Here is a 17514-nt window from a genome sequence, read left to right on the forward strand (position 1 = left end):
CCTAATCAATCATTATTGACAATGCTGTAGAAACAGGGCAGGGAATAGTGAGACTGTGAAGGCATGGAAAGTAACAAATCAAATTGCACAGTATTGACGTGGGATTTATGAAGAAAATGGGGAGATGAACAGAAGGTCATTTTAGTCTATTTCCTTCATGCACAGAACTAAAAAGGAGTTAAGTCGTGTTGAGAACTTTAATGTACATTGGTGCACCTGATTGTAGTGACTTCAAGTTAACTGTTCAACGATAAGGTCCAAGTAATATTCGACAGCTCTTCTGTCCAGAATGTGTGCATGCAAAAGGAATGTTGGATGAAAAACACACAATGTAAATAATTCACAGATTTTGGCTTCAGTAGAATCATAGGAATTATGGCAGGTCTAGCACTTATTATGTCTTTAATTACCCAGGAGAGGGAGTTATTAAGCTGCCTCTTGACCTGCTCCTGACCTTGGGATATCAGTTAATGCACAGTGCTGTCAGAGAGGGAATCCAGAATTTTGGCCTCATGATACTGAAGGAATGGTAATAGAATTCCAATACACATCTGCAGGTGAACTTACATATCTGCTTTCCTTGTCATTCTGTGTGTTAGAGATCATGGGTTTTCCACTGTCGGCTGAACTTTGGTGAATTGTTGCAGTACACATTGCTACCATTGTACATTGGTGGTGAAGAGAATAAGTTGCCTATCAAATAGGTTGCTTTGTCATGGATAGTGTCAAGCCTTTTGAGTGTTGCTGGAGCTGCATTCATTAAGGCAATGGGCACGTATGATATAGAGACAACAATCCAGTACCAGGTAATTTTTCCTCATGCAGATCCTTATTCACCAGCTTTCGGAGTCATTTCCATTGATTTCCCAAATGTGCAGAGGCAGTCTGGCCAAATGGGAAATGTCAGTGTGAAAGTTTCCATGGTTACTTCATCCCCAGATCCACGCTCCATTTCTGTGAAAATCCCAGGGAATTATTTCAGATGAGATGGCCCCCTCTCCAACTGAAAGGAGTTGCCTGATGTCCCCAGCCTTTGCTGGTGGAATACGGATGGTCCACAGAAAGAGGGCAAAACTTCAGAATTAAAAAAAGCCAATTGTAATAAAATAAAAATCCCAACCAGGTTTATAGCACATTGTTAAAGCCAAAAGAAATTCAACATTCTGAAATTAGTTGACAATTACTGTGTAAAACGCCAAATAATATTTATGAAGAGAGAAACATTGCTTAGTTTTTAAAAAAATATCAAAACCATGTTAAATTATCAGCTGAACCAAGCAGAATGTCTCGTCTTTATACGATTATTTACTCGCTTCTGAAATTCCCCATCTGGTTTTTGCTTAGAAAGGGCATGGGAGAAAGTATCACGTAACTGCAATTATTTCTGTTGCAAATTGCTTGCATACGTCTGATAATCACTGAGCTGTGCCAAGCATTTATCAATAACTGACAGCTTTCTGCTATCGGCTGTCACACACTGATACCTCTTCAGACAGGAGGCTGGGAAGTCAGGTGACTGCTCGGAACCTTATATTCCAGTTGATTTAAATTAAATGGAAAAATCAGGCTCAGCTGCCCTGGGGCTGAACCCAACACACGCAAAGAAATTAATTAATGAAGAGCTGAACTGTGTAAAGCAAGCAGGGAACTGGGAAAAGGATCTCTGGAGAATAATCACCTCCTTCTGGCCCCCATATAATCATTCATGTTTGTATGTTGGAGACTTATTAGTTTCTGATAACCAAGTCTGCAACTTCTAGTCACCAACTGCAGTATCTGAGCTGCCAGCATCATTATGCCAATTGGCGAAAATGTAAAGCACTGTTTGACTTTTTTTTTACCTATTTTCTAATCGACTATTCAGAAATGTTCCTACATGCCTCTGGATTAGGAGCCCAGGTCACCGAGCCCGGAGGTAAGGAGATACATCCGCCACAAGAACCCAAGCGAGGTATTTAGTTGCTATTTGCTCAAAACGAGTGCAACATGTTTCTGTTTATCCAGGAGACACGCACTTCTCTCAACTCTGCGTCATCACTTTAACCCTTTAAATGCCGAACACGAGTCGTTCAGAGATCAGCAGCTGAGCAATGATCAGTTCAGCCCAAGTGGAGAAGGAGGTTGAAGTGTGAAGGATCAAATTAACCTGCTTGCTGAGCACTGACACAATAGGGGCTGACATTGTTCATCACAAGTAACAGCTTGTGAGTTCTTAAAGTGCCGCTATTGATCTGTGCTTGATTTATTTCATTTCCACTAATGGTCAGAATGATTTATTTGACTGTCTGACTTTTTTTTTCACTCTCCTCCCCCTGCAACAGGCTTTTCTCCAGTACAAACACCTTTTCCATGAGTGACAGCAGTTATGTGATCCCCTCTCAGAGGCCTCTGGAGCCAGTCACCAGGAGATGCAGGAAAAACAAAAGCATGTGGTTTCCCTCATGTTCTCTGAACACTTTTTTTGTTCTCTTAGAGGTCCCAATGTGTCTGTGATGCTCTAACAATATTCCTCCTAATGGGGGGAAAAAGGTTGAAACTGACTTGTGTCTCAAGCATTAAGTAGGTGCAGATTTTATTGCACTATAAATACTCTGGGATGGTCAGCTTACCATTATACACACACCGAACCAGAGAATGGTTTTCGCACTAATGGAGAACATTGTGTCCATCCAGTACACACTAGCTCTCCTAACAGCAATTTAGTTAGTCCTGCTTCCCCCCACCTTTTCCTTCCACTTTCATTTTATTTTCCCTTGAGTACTTCTCCAGTTTGGGGTGGCTCCATGGTTAGCACTGCTGCCTCACCATACCAGGAACTTTGGGTTCAGTTCCAGCCTCAGGCAACTGTCTGTGTGGAGTGTGCACATTCTCCATGAGTCTGCTTGGGTTTCATCTCACAGTCTAAAGATGTGCAGGTTGGGTGGAATGCCGATGGGAAATGCCAGATTGGATGGGGTAGGATAGTCTTCAGAGGATTTGTGTGTACTCGATGGGCTAAATAGCCTGTTTCTGCATTGTCGGGATTCTATGGTTCCAATTTCATTTTGAAAGCTATGACTGATGCTATGTTCTATCACCCTTTCACATACTGTTTTCCAGATTTTGCTACTTGCTGTGTATAAAAAAAAAACCTCATCTTGCCTTGGGAACCAATTTAAATTTTTTGTTAGATTAGATTCCCTACAGTATGGAAACAGGCCCTTCAGCCCAACAAGTCCACACCGACCCTCTGAAGAGTAACCCACCCAGACCCATTCCCCTAAATTATATTTGCCCCTGACTAATGCTAGATGAAGGGCTTATGCTCGAAACGTCGAATTCCCTATTCCTGAGATGCTGCCTGACCTGCTGTGCTTTAACCAGCAACACATTTCCAGCTGTGATCTCCAGCATCTGCAGACCTCATTTTTTACTCCCTGACTAATGCACCTAACACAATGGGCAATTTAGCTTGGCCCATTCACGTTGGAGGAAACCCATGCAGACACAGGGAGAATGTGCAAACTCCACACAGACAGTCGCCCAAGGTTAGAATCAAACCCGGGGCCTTGGCACTGTGATGCAGCAGTGCTAACCATTGAGCCACTGTGAAAGTTCCTCTCCATTGTCTCTTGAGATCTCATGATTTTGAACAGCTCTATTAAATCTCCTCTAAGAAAATGACCCCAGTGTTTTCAATCAGTCCATGTCACTGCAATCCCTCAGTTTGGAACCCGCTTGTTAGTGTCTCCTCCACACTTTCTCAAATGTCTAAAGTGCAGTGACCAGAATTATACACAATAGAGGGCTTGTGCCTGAAACGTTGATTCTCCTCCTTGGATGCTGCCTGACCTCCTCTGCTTTTCCAGCACCACACTCTTGACACTTATACATAACAGTGTACAGTCTTAGACAGTGAACTAGTATTAAACAAAAGCTCACCGTAACCTTTTTGCTTTTTGAAAAAATTCTGGGTCCTTTATAAATCCCAAGATGCTGAATGCTTTTTAACTACTTTCCTAACCTGCTGTCCCACCAGTTATGTAAGTGGGCAGGAAGAGGTAGATGTGAAGTTACTTGCATTGATGTTAAGTATAACAGTACACACTTTTTAAAAGTTCAGAGGGACTTGTGCACGCTCTATACAAGAAACACTCAAATGTGGCGTGCAAGTATAGTAAGCAATTAGGAAGGCAAATGTTTTGCTGACCTTTGTTACAAAGTGTTTGCATACAAGAATGAGAAAGTCTTGCAACTATTTTATAGAGCTTTGAGAGGGCACCTGGATTATCGTGCATAGGTTTGTTTCTATATTTAAGAAGGAATGTTATGTTGGAGATATTACAAAGCAGGTTCACAAGGTTGCCTGGAGTGATGGTGGTGTTCTATATTGAGGGACTGAGTAAACTGGGCATATACAATGTGGGGTTTAGTAAAATGAGAGATGATCTCACTGAATCATACAGGATACTGAAGGTTTTTCATCGGGGAGACACTAAGATGTCCTCTGGCTTGGGAATGTAAGACACAGGGCTGCATTTTACTAGAAAGTGTATGTTCCGGTAAGTTTCAAAGAGGAATGGCTTCTGTGAGTCCCAGTGAGTTTTCTCTATTTTCCCAAAGTTGCTTGAGTAACTGTACACCACATCACTATGGTGCCCTGCTCAATGTGTTCTCCTGCCAGGTGAAAGTACTGGTTATTGCTGGGATATACCAGGATTCCTTGCGCCAGGATCATCTTCAAAGCTCAGCCGTGGATCTGGAAAAGTGTTGTCAGTCCACAGCTGCCTGCATGAATCCTGTCAATTGGCTTTGACTTGTGGGCAGAAGCAAATTGAGAACCCTATTTTGTCAGCTGGGTCCTTGTGGCCTGGGGTTGGGGTCTGTGGTGGGGAGAAGGGGTTGTACTGTGGAGTAACACTGAGATTTGTTGACTAATCGATGTCTGAAGGAGCAGGCAGTGAGCTGGAGTGACCAGGTAACCACCCTGACTTTGTTAGGAACTGTCACCATCTGGTTTCTATCAGGCAGGTGGGAAGATGGGAAACTAATTATCAATGAGGAGAGATGATATTATTATGTGGATAATATGAGGAGAATCATATCTCGCTGTTCAACACTCAGTTGGAAAATGGGATTTTTGGCTCTTGATGTTTGGAAGTTCCCCCTGCCATCACACACTTATCTCCCCCAACTTTCTCCCCATTGCCTTCATAGTTCGGGAACTGGGAATGTTCCCACCCATAGTCTCATGAGAAAAGGTTGATCATTTAAAACTGAGGTGAGGAGAAATTTCTTCATTCTAAAGAGTTGTGAGTCTTTGGAATTTCAAACCTGAGAGTGTTGGAAATGCTCTGTTGTTGAGATTAAATTCTCTGGTCTCTGAAGCAATCACTGGATGTGGACAATGGGTGGGAAGATGGGCAAGGACAGAAGTGATCCATTGGTTATATTTGAAGCAGACTTATTGTCATATGTGGTCTTTTACTGTTCCTGTTTCTCATGATAGTATTTTGTGCACGCATACACTGGTACTGATGAAATGTGAAGAACACAAACCATTTAGAGAAGGATTTCTGAAGTGATTATCATTATTTCTAAAGTATGGGCCACAGGAAAGTGCATGAAAAGGAAAGTGCTGTTTTTGTTTATGGGGAGAATATTAACTCGGACCCTCTGATCCTTGACAACAAACAAGGATGGAGATGAGGGACACAGGAGCGCACATTACTCGTGACCCTAACTCATCACAAAATGATGAGTTCAAAATCTTGATCGAACTTGATAGTTTGAAAACTGGTCTCGAAATCTTGCAGAAATCATGTGGTAGTCGATGTCTCCTCGAAGGGTTTTAATGAAATCACAGAGAAAAGTGAAGTTATGATGACAATTGGCTTTAATATGTTGGGGTGAAGAATGCAAGAAAAAAATATATGCAATGCTTTCACTCCTACAGTCTGGAGGAACCTCAGAAAGCAGTCTCAGCTTTACCTGCCTGATAACAGAACTTTTAATCCCTTTGTTTTTCCAGGGTGAATCTCAGACTTTGCCTGAGGGAACCGTTACTGCACCAAGAAGTCACTTCTGAGACTGCGAGTGTGACAAGGTGAACACACACACTTATATTTTGTTGCTCTCACCTGATGCTTTTGTTGACTTGTGAAGAGGGATCAATACACAGACTTAGCCTGTTCACCTTGTGTGGAGAGATAAACTGTACTTGTGTGAAAGTGTACTAACAATACAAATACAAGATGGCTAAGAGTTAACCTAGGTTAAAAACAATGACTGCAGATGCTGGAAACCAGATCCTGATGAAGGGCTTTTGCCCGAAATGTCGATTTTACTGCTCCTTGGATGCTGTCTGAACTGCTGTGCTTTTCTAGCACCACTAATCCAGAAATAAGAGTTAACCTACTGAATCATAAAATAGTGACTTAAAATTGGTCATGGCTGTTTACGATGTCCATTACAATTTCACATTATTAATTACATAATGTCTTGGATGAATCCAAAACTTCAGATACCTGGCCTCTTGTTTATCTCCAGTTCAAATCTTCAGCTGAGACTCCAAGCTCTGGAATTACATCCCAACATTTCTCCAATTCTTCACTTGCTGTGCATCTTGAAGACATATTTTAAAATCTACCTCTTGGCCCAACATCATCTTGTGTTTCACTGATTGGTTTATGTTTCTCGTGAAGTAATTTAGGATATTTTGTTACATTAATGATGCCATATAGGTTGTTGGTTCTTAAAAAATGTGACTCCTTCATGATTACACTACAATGAAGCCTTAATTAACTATATTCTAATTTCTTATCTTCTCAACTATCTTCTGGAGTTTGCAAAAGACAAAGGCCTAAAGTCAGGTGCAAATCAATAGTCTCCTGACTGACATAAATAACTCAGGAAAACTTCATTTCTGTGCTTGTTGTTAGGATTGTGCTTATTTTTCACTTCAGTGTCGAAACTTTAGATGTACCATATCGATGAGATCAACATTTGATGTTTGTTAGTTATCTACCCATCACCCACATCTTGCTTGATGCTTTTCTCCATTAGAATAAATAAAGTAATTCCATTGTTCCCGAAGAAGGGCTTATGCCCAAAACGTCAATTCTCCTGCTCCTTTGATGCTGCCTGACCTGCTGCACTTTTCCAGCAACACATTTTTAAGCAATGGAGCAAATACCCAAGATTCCGAATGACTAATTTTGGAGAATTTTACAAAGTGTCATTAGATTTACTGATCTTCTTTAGCTCTGGGCTAGTGCAGAATATAAACATGGGCATGGATCTAATGGACAGAATAGCCTGGCTTCTTTGTTTGTACATGCTGTACTACTTTGTGACAGCGGAGAGAAAGTGAGGTCTGGAGATCAGCTGAAAATGTGTTGCTGGAAAAGCGCAGCAGGTCAGGCAGCATCCAAGGAGCAGGAGATTCGATGTTTCATTCCTGAAGAAGGGCCAACTTGTACTGATGTAGTACCTTAACACACTGAAGATGTTTTCTAAGGTAGGGAGAGGAGAGGAAATGAAGCCACGCTGTAAGTAGGTGGAGAAGCAGGAGTCTCAAGAGAGCCTTTTGAAGGCTTTTTGAAACTGAGTAGAGTTGCAGCAAAAAGGATTGGGTATGGCAGAAGAATTCCAAACTGCAGGTATTTGTTCGCTTAAAACTCTTGTTGAAAAGACATCTGAAGTCCAAGGTGAAGTTCCCTAAGCATTTTGAGCAGCAAAATTTCTGCTCCCTATAGACTTGTGCCACGCTGAGCATATAGATAGTCACTGAGCCATCAGGCTATACCTTATAACCAAACTCCAAAGCTGCAGTTTTGGAGCTTGGTTCAGCCTGACACAGCATCTGGTAATTCTTAGATCATGTCACAGGCAAACCTTCTTGCAGATGAAATTCATCAGCTCGCAATGATTTATGAACGATGAGACAGATTTGTAAACTTCATAAAATTCAATTCAGGCTGTAATGACAGGAATTTAATTCTCTACACTGCAATCTCTGTCCCTGCTGAATCTGTAAAAATAAAAGCAGATAGACTCAGCTGCTCATGTTGCTACGAGTGAAAGCTTTACAGTGAGATCCAAAAGTTTTTATTACAAAACCATGGAGTTTAGCTATGTAGGTCAAAGATAACACATTTACTTCATGTTGTAAACTGGAAGTAGCAATGTGAGTACGTGCTTGGAAACCAATAATTTCCAAGAACACTTCCCACAGATTCCTATCAGTGGCCAATGTGAGATTGAAGTTTTCAGAGATATTTAGCATGACAATCTATTACTGGCAGTTTCAGTCTTTTTGAAATATACTTTGGGGAAACAAATCCACTCTCCGATCTAAAATAAAAACAGAAAATACTGGAAATGCTCAGCAGATCAGAGTGTCTGCGGCAAGAGAAGCCAAGTTAATGTTTTGGGTTGGTGACCTTCCATTAAACTGCACCCTAAAGACCCTAGGCTAGGCTGTGTCTCCTGGCACTCCCCGATGGTGCATGTGGAAAGTTCTGCACATGCAGATCAGTAAAGTCACCACACGCTTACCAGACCATCTCTGATTAGAGAGAGACAACTGGTGCTGGTTTAAACTGAGGATCACCACACCTCAGATATTTGGAAAGGTTGAGAAGGAGAGCCATTCATCTGAGTGGGAATTGAACCTGCGCTTCACGAACCAGCTGTCCAACTGAGGTAACCAACCCGTCTTTCAGTGCATGAAACACTTTCTGAAACACTCTGCAACACCCGTGTAAACACAATAACTATGGGCGAATGGAATGGATTGAAGACAATGGCACAGTTACTGCTCATGTGTATTTTGCACACGTGTACTGTGAGCTTGTTTTGGGGTGTCAGCAGCCATTTGCTTTTAGCGATTATGCTACCTCCATGTGATTAGAGCACCTTGACAAGTCTCCACCAGGATTAATGTGTGCAGTTTTAATGTCCTAATCTGTACTTGCCAAAGCAGGAGTTTTGCAAAGCTTCATTAACCTAATTCCTGGAATGATGTTACAACCAGTTGCTGGGCGAGGTTCTTCAATTTATTTCAGTTCCAGACAGAATTCCCCAAAGGGCCAATCTCCTGGGAGAGGAGCCATGAATTAGTTCCCCAACTGGTTACACCAAGGTTAGTGCAGTGATGGGAACCAGGTGGATCTTGTTAACTATGAGGTTCCTGATTGGCCCAGATTAACAACCCCAATCAGGATCGCCCTGGCTGACCAATGTAACCAGGAGATTAGAATCTCCTCAGCTGAGTGGACTGACTCTGAACTGGCTGCCTACAGCCAGTGTAGTGTATAACCAAATAAAGGATGACTTGGTGATGGGATACTGGCCTCTGTGCATTTATTTTAGTAGTGATAGGAGAAAACACAATGTTCCTGAAGAACATTTGCTTGTAACACTCATCTTGGAATTGGGATAATTATTTTTGTCATCATGTGTTTATTTGGGAAACTTGACTCCTTTGATCCTGCTATTGATGACTAGGCCTACTATGTGGAACGAATGTGATAATTTTTCTGGGCAAATAATAATAAAAGGAACGAGTAATCATCCTGACTGCCTGCGGACTTGCAGTGTTCTCAGTTATAAGGGGCTTAACTTTGTCAAGAGTTGGAGTTGATTTAAGAAATATTATGACCCCCATACCACCTCCTAATTCTGAGATGTTATTGGTTTTACTTGGCATTAGAGACCTGAAAAAAACTGTATCAGGTGTTTTGACCAGGTTAAGATGTCTGGCAGAGGCGTGTGATTTTGGGTTAATCCTGAATGAGGTGGTGGGAGACTTGTTTGTTTGGTATGTGGGATTAATAATGTAACCATGCAGAAGTGTCTCCTAGTTAAAGCCCAACTGGACTTCAAACAGGCACTACAACTGGCATTGTCATTAGAAAATGTAGCAAAGAGCATGGGAGCTACAAGACATCCCAATGGAACTACGTTGCTTCACCTCTGAGCTTGTGGAACACCACTTGAGTATAGACATCGCAGAGCCTTACGCAAGGCATATCCTGAGCAGAGGGACCATAGGCTAATCCGCAGCAGAGCCCTACAACAAAGCCATGCCTTAGCCAAATGGCTAAAAAGTCCTTCAGGATCTGAGCCAGCAAGCTATTGTGGTTGCTGCCGGTATGTGGACCCAAGAGAGTAAAGGAGTGCTATAGGCCTCACTTGAGTAAGAAAATTTGTAATCTGGAATCCAGGAGAGTGCACACCCTGGAATGTCCCCCTATGTGTGAATTGGAACAATTAAAATGCTTAGTGACACCCAAATCAGAACCAATTAAAATTAATGTTTGCTTCAATGGTCACCCAGTTCCCATGGAGTTCAGTACCAGTGCAATTGTATCTGTGGTTGCAGAACCTGTCTTTAGCAAGATTTGCTCAGGACTCCAACATTTGTGTTTGCTCAAGGCCTCAGCCAGGCTGGGGAACTATTGCAGATTAATGGAATGACTGGTTCTGGTGTCTCATGAGAAGCAATTGGTGTAGTTACAGCTGGTAGTAATAAAACACTGGGCCCCAATTATTGGGGCAGAATTGATTGAGAAAGATTCACCTGGATTGGCTCAATATTTTTCAGTTGGAAAATGGCTACCTTAGTGAAGTCCTAGCGAAATAACCAGGAGTATTTCAGGAAGGGCTTGGGACTATCACAGGGGCCAAAGCTACATGTGACCAGGAAGCAATTCTGCAATTATGCAAGGCCCACGGGTGCCATTGTGGGCAAAGGTGGAGGTGAAAATCGGGAGGCTGTACAGCAAAGGAATCATCAAACCAGTGCAATTTGCAGAATGGGCAGCAACAGTCACACCGATTGTGAAACCCGATGGCTCAGTTCACCTTCGTGGGGATTTTAAGCAAATGGTAAACCGTTTCTCGCAGCTGGAGAAATGCCCATTCTCTCACATAGAGGACTTGTACACAAAGCTCGCAGAGAGTTACTATCCTTTACAACGCTGGACATGAGCCATGCCTCCCTACAATTGTGGCTGGATGAGGAATCCCATAAGTATGCCACATTTAACACCCATAAGGATTTACACCAATCTACAAGACTGCCAACCGGGTATCATTAGCCTGTGCCCTTTTCCAGCGGACCATGGAGCGCATTTCACAAGGGTTATCCCAGGCTGCCACTTATCTGGATGATGTGCCGATAACTAGGAAGACCAATAAAAAGCACTTGTAGAACTTAGGAATTGTGTTTAAGTGTTTCTCCAAGGCAGGCATACACCCGAGAAGGCAACAATGTGTATTCCACTTGTTCCAAATGTCCTACGTGGGTTATGAACCGAGAAACTGGGTTATCCACCTTAGAGGATAAAGTGAGGGTGATCAAAGGAGCCCTCACTCCTACATGTGTGCTGGAGTTTTAGGTCTTTCCTTGGGTTAGCAAATTATTGTCGGAAAATTTGTATATAACCTGATCTCCATCTTGGTACACTTACCTGCTGTTGAAAAAGGGTCAGCCACAAAAATGGTTGTGTAGGCAAGAAGTCACCTTTACAGAAGTGAAAAAGCAGTTATCGTCATTTAAGGTGTGGGGCCACTACAATCTGAAGCTAGAGGTGGTGCTGACATGAGATGCTTCCCCATATGGTATCAGGGTGGTGTTGGCTCACGGGTGGCCCAATGGAGAAGAATGCCTGATAATGTATACTTCCCAGACTGTGGCTGACGCCAAATGCAAATATGCCCAGATAGAGAAGGAAAGTTTGGTGGTCATCTTTGGTGTGAGGAAGTTCCACCAGTCCCTTTACAGACAAGTACCTTTATAATCAGAGTGCCAACAAGGACAAAAATTGCCACCAGCAGCACCCCCATGTCTGTGCAAATGGCCAGAAAGACCGTAGGCTCAGTTGTATGTTGGCTATGCTGGTCCTTTCATGAGCTCAATGTTCCTGGTCATTGTGAAAGGTCCTTCAAAATGGCTGGATGTGTAGAAAGTTTGTTTGGCAATATATTGATTGGAAGCAAGTTGACCACAAGGTCGTTGATTGGCCCAAGTTAACATCAAAATCAGGAAAGCTTATCAATATAACTGGGTGATTAGTATCTTCTCAGTTGAGGCTACTGATTCCAAGCTGGCTGGCCAGAGCCAGTGTACAGTACACAAGTAAATAAAGGGGGACTTGGTGATGGGATGCTGGCCTCTGTCCAGTAATTCCAGTTAATTTCCAAAGGTTCCCTTCCTTTTGTGAATGCCTTTTTCTCCTAGACCAAATGTTTACATTTTTAAAAGGAGTCGATTTAATTGGGCTTTCTGGAGTTAAGAAAATGTGCGTTTATTAGGTACTGAACTTGAGCTGAAATAATAACGTAACACAGGTTTGAAATAGGAAGGGGATCCCAATAAATAAAAAGATAAAATGAGCGATATCGGATCAGTCCCTATTGGTCTTTTGTGAAGAGTAAAGAATGGAGCTTTGATAGTTGGATCGCCAGTTTGTGGGTCTTGTGGCTGTGCAGGTTAGTTGAAAAGTTTTTGTCCAGTTTCATTTGATGGCTGATGCCACTCTGTGAGAGGATCCTTTTCTGTTGACTGGCTTGTGCTGGCCAGCTGGCTTCAAGCACTGACAGTGAGAGAGTTATTAACTACAATATACAGTGGCCAGCGGGTAGTTCTTCAACTGTAACCTTTACACCACAAACCAAGCCAGCAAACAGGAGTAGGTCAACATGCTGGCACACACGAGCATCTCTGCTCACTAGCACACTTACTTCTCCTAATGGAAACAGACCAGAATCGTATTGGCTTTAATCCCAATGTAGAAGATAACCTCACTGAATAGCAGAGCAAGTTTGAATGGTCGACTCTTGAGATGTCAGCTCTCTCCAACTTTCATGGTTGGAGCACTCATCTGCTTTACCAGCACCCAACCCCTCGGCCTCTGCCAGCATTCCTGGTGAATGCTGAACCTTAAACACTGAATTAAATCGTTCCCCTCTGTTCCAAACCAATTTCACCTTTTTATAATGAGACATGCTGTGAATGAACATCGATTACTTTATCCTGACAGTATTTTGAAGACGCGTGTTTAAAAGCTGCTACTTCAGAGATTGTTGCACATTTGACTTGGAAGTATAGCTGCTGAATCACAATAACATAAGCTGGAAATACTGGGCAGTTCACTAGATCTGATCTGTGGAGAGAGAAAAACTGAGTTACTGAATTTCAGATTGATAATCCTGTTGTGTTATATCTCATAGTCAGTATGCCAGTGTCCCTTTAAGCACCATAATATATCAGTATATCTTTTAAGACACATGTCACGATGGACTTTGATACCATGTACAAGTGTCCTGAGGGTATAAAGATCTTGGACTCCATCCTACCCTGAATTATGGGGAAAGAATGGGAAAGTAAAGTCAAGGTAGAAGATGAGACAGTATTTCACAGGCTCACCAAACCATTTGGTCATCCCCGTTCCTTAAATTTTCACAAGGTTTCTGTGTATGTCTGACCTGGGAATAAAATGCAAGTGATATGCTGGCAGTTCCTTGTGGTATCTTTTGCCTAAATGCTAACTTCGCTCTGAGAAACATGACATAATTTGTGAAGCTAAAACTGCCTTGTATCAATGTCAACTGTGTAGTTGAACTGACCAGCAAGGCTGCAGGAGAGGAAATTAATCTTTTGACAGAAAGATTGTACCAATTACCATCTAAATGCTGCGGTGAGGATCTGAATGCTGTTGGCCAGACAAAGAGAGTGCAATCAATTTGTCTGCACTAATGTCTAAATGAATTACTGATGCTTATTAATGAAGTTTAATACAGTTGAGGACAGACATTAAGTGACTGGCTGTTGTTTCCATTACAGCCACATTGTGAAAATGTTTAAGAATCAATTTCAATATTGGCAAACTACAATGTTAACTACATCTGCTTGGCTCCTGTGACATTGTAGCGCAATAGCATGGCAGCATGGATGTTGCCGAAAGCTTATTTGGTCTTACAGGTTGTTTAAGTTGTCTTGTCCTGACAGGCTGTTTTCCACAATTACCACCTCCTGTGACACTTTGTGCATTTGTCTCTGAACAACAATTGCAAGTGTCTTATATCTCATGCTCAATATGTCAGCATACCATTCAGGGACAAGCTCATTTTTTCACTGTATTGTGGCACATGACTTGAAAGTAGAAAAATTGATGCTCCATTTTACTTTAGATCCCCTGAAACAGGACACATCATTAAAAGCAGGCTGCCTAGTTGTTATCTATTAACTTGACAGCAATGTGCCAGTGAATATAATGCACATATAGAATAGCTAATTGTGGTAAATGTCTGTTGGACTCTTCAATATCTATGTCCAGTTTCTTATGTTGCGATGGATAACATTAAGCATTGGTGTATCAAGTATATTACTCCATTGGAGGCAATGTCTCAAAGTGGTAAGGTGACTGGTGAATAATCCAGGGCACTGTTTTCTCTAAACTTCAGGCCATGTAGCTGCTTTGAGTTTCTCTATCTTTTGGCACACTGACACCATTTGCAACACTGACTTCTGGTTTCAGAAGTAGCAACTGGGTATTGGAAGAGGGAAAGCTAATCAGCTGATCCAAAGGCCCATAGATGCTCTCAAAATAAGAGTTCAAATCCCGCCATCACGGTTCATGAAATTGAGATGCAAATGAAAAAAGTCTGAGATTGAATGCTAGTTTTAGTGATTAATTAATTTCATTAAGAATGGCCATTAGGCTATCATCATTGTTGTTAAAAAATCTAGTTCACTCTTCCTTACAAAAGGAAATCTGCTGAGCGATCCAAGATGGCGGTGGTGTGAGTAGTCTGCGGTGCTGGGCTCTGTGCCATACCCCCTGGCAAGGTAGGCCTTTACACACCTTATTAATCACCCTGAGGAGACAAAATTGCTAATATAAACTTACTGAGCATCTGGAACTGCTAAAATTGTGGTGTGAAAGCTTTTAAGGCCAGAATGAAAATTAATAAAGGAAAGGGGCCTAAAGGGGTGCAGCAGGCAGGGCACTCTCCTACTGCATCAGGGGTGCCTGCAGCCATTGCTCAAACTCTCAGGGTGACTTTAGGTTTAATGGGGCAGCAGCAGTTACTCACGGAGTTTGCCAAACTCTAAGAAAAGACTGAAGCAGCAGTGGAACCGCTATCTGCCATGCTGAAAAATAGAAATTTAATTGTTGGACCAAAGAGTAGAGGCAGTGAAGGAGAGGATCACGACATCGAAGACCATAGCGGAGGTCTGGGGAGAAAGGCTCGGAAAGCTGGAAGACAGGTTTAGGTCCTTCAGGAACAAGTGGACGATCTGGAAAATAAAAATAGAAGGAAAGCTTACAGTTTGTGGGTCATCTTGAAGGCGAAGACCTCATTGGTTTCCTGGAGAAGTCCCAAAGTTCCTGGGACTGGAGTTGGAGTCAGGTCTGTTGAGTGTGGAGTGAGCCCAGCAGAACGCAATGCACAGGTCCAGGTCAGACCTGTGGCTCTGCGTGGTCCCAGTGTGAATCCTGCATTATGAAGAAAAATAGTTATTGATTGAAACAGCAAGAAGACTGGGAAGAGATTCACAGGCTTTAATGCACAAAGGCTCAAGAATAATGCTTTTTCAGGACTTCTCATGTGCCCTAATTATGAAGAGAAGGGTTTTGATGAAGTTAAGAGAAAAATTAAGGGATTTGAACATTCAATATTCCTTGAGGTACCCAGCTGTGTTGCATTTCATGCACTGAGGGATGGTACATAATTTTGCTTCTGTAGAAAGACAAAGGAATTTGTGAATTCTCTGAATTAAAGGACTCTAGTCAGGGTGGGGGTGAGAGGGGAAATTGTTACAGACAATGGTATGGGTTTTTTAATTGCCCCTTTTCTCCCCTTTTTTTTGTGTGGTTATTGGCTTTATACATACTGCCTTGATGTAAAAACCGGGATTATTTCATATATCGGTCAGTTTGGGTATTATCTGGGGCTTTTTTTTTACTGCTGTCCTTTTCTGATTTTGGATTGGGGTGGCTATGCCTGTGGTTAAGATGTGTGTTGGTGGTGGGGTGGGGGGGGGGGGTGGTGAATGGGCATCCATTATTAATACTCAGAATATAAATAACATTTTTGAATTTCCTGGGGTGAGGGCACAGCCTCAGCTAGAGGGAGTTGGGATGGTAGCAAGGATTGGGAGGAGTGCCCCCTATGGGCAAGGGGGGAGATTGCTAATAATTGGGAGTTATTTGGGTGTTTGCTTAAGCTAAATGTAGTGATTATTTTTTTTTAGTTGTAATCGTTTTTAGACTTTTATAGAGTGAATGTCTTTGTTGCTCGCCACACCTCAGATAAACTTCCTCCTCTTGGGAAACCACTGGCTGCCCTGGATGACCATGGCTAGTGATTTATTTTTTCAGATGGTGCACCTGGAATGTACAAGGGAACCATTCCCCCTTTTAAAAAGAAAGAAGGTACTGTCAAGCCTTAGGAAGGAAAGGGTAGACATAGCCCTGCTGCAGGAGATGCATCTAACTGATAAGGTATTCTTCTTCTCCTTTAGCTCCATCAGTAGAGGGGTGGCTGTACTGGTAAGAAGGAACCTCACATTCCAGGTAATTGAGCAAATTAAGGACAAACATGGATAGTTTATCATTCTTCAGGCTCTAACACATAGAGAAGAGTATGGCGTCCTGAATGTATATTGTCCCCTGGCACACCTTCTTAAATTTCTAATTGATGCCTTTGCTAAATTAATGAATCTTGGGGTGTGCCGTATGACTACAGGAGGTTATTTTAATCGCCTATTAGATCCTAAGGTTGCCAAGGAGCCCAGCAGTTACACCTGCGCAATCGAAGCAGTTGATGGGCTTGTGCGAGGAGTTGGGATTAGTGGATGTGTGGAGGCACCTCTACCCTAATGGAAGAGACTTTTCTTTTTATTCCAAACCACACAAGTGCCGAATGCACATTGGCATGTTCTTTTATGCCACCAGTTTGTTTGGACAGAACATCTGTAGTGCAAAATTGGGAATATAGCTGTCTTGGACCATTCGCCAGTGTATTTAGATGTTAAAATCAAGGGTGGTGGAATAGATAGGCAAAAGTGAGGATTGCAGATGCTGGAATCCCAAGTTTGAATCAGAGTGGTACTGGAAAAGCACAGCAGGTCAGGCAGCATCCGAGGAGCAGGAAAATCGACGTTTCGGGCAAAAGCCCTCCACCAGGAAAGGAGTCTGAAGGGCTTTTGCCCAAAACATTGATTTGCCTGCTCCTCGGATGCTGCTTGACCTGCTGTGCTTTTCCAGCACCACTCTAATCTGAAGTGGTAGAATAGATGCATGACAGTGGCGCATGGACCCATTCCTGTTAAGATATAGCAAATTTGTTGAGTACATCACAAGAGAGTTCAGGGCCTTCTGGGGTAACAACTCGGGTAGTAATCTGACAATAGTGTGGGAGGCCACTAAGTCATATTTACGAGGCCTGATTATTTTGTATTCAACGATTAGAAGGAGGCAGAGGGAGGACCAGCAACAGATGCTGGAGACCCGGCTGAAA

At 42.4% G+C, this 17514-nt stretch overlaps 1 long non-coding RNA gene across 1 annotated transcript in view; it reads left to right on the forward strand.

The window, feature by feature from the left end:
• The first annotated feature begins 1853 nt into the window (after nt 1-1853).
• Nucleotides 1854-17514, forward strand: part of LOC132827859 (uncharacterized) — a 45492-nt gene continuing 29831 nt past the window's right edge. Inside the window, exons 1-2 of the long non-coding RNA XR_009646053.1 lie at nt 1854-1915; nt 6011-6085. This is a non-coding gene — a long non-coding RNA (uncharacterized LOC132827859). The remainder of the gene's footprint in view (nt 1916-6010; nt 6086-17514) is intronic.

The sequence above is a fragment of the Hemiscyllium ocellatum genome, chromosome 25 (genome assembly GCF_020745735.1).
Source record: "Hemiscyllium ocellatum isolate sHemOce1 chromosome 25, sHemOce1.pat.X.cur, whole genome shotgun sequence".
Taxonomy (NCBI): domain Eukaryota; kingdom Metazoa; phylum Chordata; class Chondrichthyes; order Orectolobiformes; family Hemiscylliidae; genus Hemiscyllium; species Hemiscyllium ocellatum.